The 4,339-nt window shown below is 33.1% G+C and overlaps 1 protein-coding gene across 1 annotated transcript in view; it reads left to right on the top strand.

Annotated features, from left to right (window-relative positions):
* Positions 1-3,865: 3,865 nt before the first annotated feature.
* LOC111491882 (stearoyl-[acyl-carrier-protein] 9-desaturase, chloroplastic-like) overlaps positions 3,866-4,339 on the top strand; it is an 18,428-nt gene continuing 17,954 nt past the window's right edge. Inside the window, exon 1 of the mRNA XM_023140956.1 lies at positions 3,866-3,886. The gene's annotated coding sequence lies outside the window, so the exon portion shown is untranslated. The remainder of the gene's footprint in view (positions 3,887-4,339) is intronic.

Genomic DNA, 4,339 nt, shown 5'->3' with positions numbered 1-4,339 from the left:
GGCATGCAGTTGGCAAGGAACCCGGTCTATCATTGAAATTCAAAACACAAAAGGTGATACCATTTCACTCAGGTTTGTGGAAGATGGTGATGTGTTTGGAGAAGATAGAGGGGGCAAGAGATCAAGCAAACATTTTGTGTTGATGTTGGAATATTGAGGTTGTGCAAAGCCTCAAGTGGTGTGGTACATATTGAGAATAAAATTCTTGACTAGATTAGTTTCCAAGTGGGAGATTGTTGAACCAATTTCTAATGGGGAGATTGTTGGGGTTGACGGTATTAGTCTCAAAGTTCAAAGTGGTAGATTGTTGGGATATGGAGCTTGATGTCTATATCTGGTAGAGATATATTTAAAAGATATTCAATAAGGATCTGATAGAGATATATACCTAAATTGAAACCATATATACTTGTTAGACAGTGCTCTCAAAATGTACTTTTCTTCGTTCATATTCAATCTTGTTCTAAGTACGTGAAGTCATCAATAATAAAAACTTTAGCCAATATTCCTTCTTGTATTTTCACCTTTATCCAATATTCCTCATTGTATTTTCTCTCTCCTGTTCTTTGTGTTCATCTTGATCGAGTGTGTGCATTGTTGAGAAATCCTAACAATTGGAATCATAGCTAACAACTAGTATCGATCCTAACATTAACTACAAAAATTTTCATTTATTTTTATATTTTTCTTTAGAAAAAGAGCATAAAAAATGGATATCATATAAATCATTTTAGCAATATCTTTTTTCTACTTTACTAATTAGATTTTAAAATATAGTGTAACCTATAAATTGAAGTACAATTTATAGGTTGCACTATAATCCTAAATAATAACAATGTCTCGTGTAACTTTAATTTCACACCTACTTTAATTTAATTTCTCCTAATCCATCTTCATCAATGCTATGTCAATAATTTTTGGTAGTGTATTTAACAAAAGTTTGAAAATATAGAAAAACTTAATGTGATCTAAAATATAGGCCTACCCATTAATGCGATCCAAGAATTAATCTCGTTTTGACTTATTGCAACGAAAAGATTTTGATAATTAAGACATAGAAGAACCACGTAGTGGTTGTCGTAGGGGTGAACTTATGGTTTGGGTTGGGTAATCTAAATGGATTGAATTATCAAATCAAATGAAACCCCTATGGAAAGAGTATGTGTAATGACCTATGTCCAAGAGTCAGATCAGGATTCATAATTCAAATTTGATGGCCCCGACATTCTCTTGTATCTTGTACAACAGGTCACGTTACCTATTTCTCGCTTCTTAAGACTGAACACTGTCCCGATAGATTTGTCATCACTCATCTGCATCCCAGAAAAATTCATGGGGGTCATCCAACATAACCCAACATAGTATTGCTCCAAGTAAAACCTACTTAACCTGGAGTGATAGAGCAACCGAAAAGGTAAGTGCACTTTATTGGTATAAGTAGTAACTTTAATTTCCTTTATGCATTTCTTAGCATCCTATAATCAAGATCGGTCTCATTTAGATGTGGTCTCAGTTCATTCATATACCATTCTTTTAGTCGGGTGTCACATGCCCACTAACTTCCACCTTGGTTTTTTCCCAAACTACATCTTTTTGCAAGAGGTATTGGGAATCCTGGGCATGAGTCGGTACAAATGATATCAAAGTTCTAAGCTTTTAGATTATGTAAACTAGCCTATGATGTAGGCTCAACGTGTTCCCATGACTATGCAACGAATGTCTCGTCACCATCAAATATGCCTTACAAAAGATAATAAATGAAAAATATTGAATGTTGCCTATGATTAATCCTTGTCTTTGTGTGTAATGTGATGCAATATTATGTGCGAATGATTTATATTTTAAGATTTTCATTGTTTTGATAATTCACATGTTTATAGTTAACAAGGTTTATATGTGGTCGTGAAGATTTAATTTCATGAAATGAGGTTAGTAATCTACTAAACATTAGTATATGCATGAAAATGTTTTTGTCGAGAAAAGCTAGATGTTTCAATAGAAAAGAAAAGACGAGTGATTTGAGATTACCAAATGAAAAACTTGCAAGCTACATGAAAGTTCAAAAACGGTATACTCGAACATATTTGTAAATGCCACTTATACTCCTCATTTCCCAATCTTGCAAACTTCATTAAGGATATAGTCTCGTAGACGACTATGATCACTTGTTTATTTTCATACTAGCAACTCCAGTCGGTAAATGGCTCTACTTTTACTATGATTGGATGCATTGAATGATGTATGAACGACACATGCTATGTGACCTCCTCATGTATCATAGTTTATAACTGATATGACATGAATTATGTGATGATGCACACTATGTTAGCATGCTTATTTTAAAGATTGTGAAATGTTTATATGCTAAGAATGTATTCATGAAAATGCTTATAAAAGATAAATGTACTGTCAACATATTATGTGATTTAAAGCTATGGGGACCTTATGTTTTTTTTTCCTATCATATGCATCGAAATACTTCCACAATATGATTAGTATGGATGCATACCTTAAAATATTTATGTTCAGTCATAATGTTGTGGTGCGTTATTGTACGCACCACAATACTATGCTAGCTTCTTTCTTTCTGTAGCTTTGGCATCGCTAGTGTGCGTTAATTGAAAAGTGTAAGAATGAGAAATAAAATAGAAATAGAAATAGAATTGGGAAGGTGTGTATTCTCATTGATATTCATAAGCTTTAAATAGAATACAAGCAGACAATTAATAAGGAAAATATAAACTAATTAAATATTAAGAATAAAATAAAATATATTACGAAACAAATCATAAAGAAAAGATATAATATTGAAGATATATTCCATAACTAAATATATTCTTCAATATCTAACACTGCCCCTCAAGTTGGAGAGTGTATGTAATCACATCCAACTTGTCTTTACAAGTGTAGGTCAATAACACCCGAGTTGTCTTTGAGAAGAGAGTGTAGGTCAATAACACTTTTGTCTTCCTAGTAATGAAAATATCCGCAAAAAATAGACCCCTTTGATTGGTTTACATTTTTAGACTTTCAAGAAATTATTGAATTTATAAAAAAGATGCAAAACCAAAAAATAGACAGCCTTTCATTGATTTGGATTCTTAGACTTTCAAGAAATTATTGAATTTCCAAGAAAGATGCAAAACTCGGAAATAGACCGCAATGATTGACTCGATGATTAGTAACTTGTCCCATTTAATTTGATTTGGAACAAGTGAATATCCTCCCTGATCACTTCTTGGTCCATTCATAAATGATTTATTGGATAATAACACCAAGATCGGTGCTCTGGATCACTTGAGAGGTTGGGAAAGAAAATACGAACATCTTGAATATGTCACCTTTGAGCTTGGTGAGAAATTTGAAGATGCTTATAACGTATTCTTGATATTGGATGATCGGCGGCTATAAAGGCTTCACTGATTGGTTAGGGTTTGGCTTTAGGTTTAATACTCCCCTTGGACTCAGAGTCCAATGGGTATAAGGAATACCAAGATCGATGGTCTATACCATGTTAAGAATGAAAAATAGAAATAGATAAGGAGAAATTGATCGTCCCCTCCTCGTGACATCTGTCTCTTAAACTAACTGAATAATTGGAATTTATTGTTAATACTAAAATATATATTTTAGTTACAATATAATTATTCATATATTTTAAAATTTTATTCTGCCACCATTATTTTTAAAAAATAAAAAATAGAAATTGAGGAAATTAAAATGTAGGAAAATAAATGGGATTATGAAAGCATATTTTAGAGGTTTTAGCGTGATTCTCGCTAAAAGCGCAGTTCGTAGTTGACCGCATACACAATACACACTTGATACACTATAAACCCACGCCTCGCCCTTTGTGCTTCGCCTTCTTCATCTTCATCTTCATCTTCATCCACCTCTTCTTCCAAGATCGGTGCTCTGGATCACTTGAGAGGTTGGGAAAGAAAATACGAACATCTGGATCGGTATGGCAACCCTAGAGGGGGGGTGAATAGGGTTTTAACGATAAAAGTGTTTAAACTTGATTAATTTTTCTAATGATAAAACTTTTTACAAATAAGTAGAAGATGATAATTACTAAAACAAAATAATTCAAGTCAAAACAATAATCAAGTAGAACATGCAATAAACATAATAATAATCTTGAAATTAAATAGGAAAGAGTTAGAGAAAATGACACCGTAGTTTTATAGTGGTTCGGTCAAACTCGACCTACTCCACTCCCCAAGCGCCTCTTGGGAATTTGAATAAAGAACTTTTCCGACTCTTTCCACGGATCAGAGCCAAACCGGTACACCGCTCTTTTTACGAGTTCAAGAGCAAACTCAATCCTTTCAACGAC

Source organism: Cucurbita maxima, unplaced genomic scaffold, assembly GCF_002738345.1.
Source record: "Cucurbita maxima cultivar Rimu unplaced genomic scaffold, Cmax_1.0 Cma_Scf00017, whole genome shotgun sequence".
Taxonomy (NCBI): domain Eukaryota; kingdom Viridiplantae; phylum Streptophyta; class Magnoliopsida; order Cucurbitales; family Cucurbitaceae; genus Cucurbita; species Cucurbita maxima.
The sequence above is the reverse complement of the archived record's forward strand: the minus strand, read 5'-3'. Positions and strand labels throughout refer to the sequence as shown.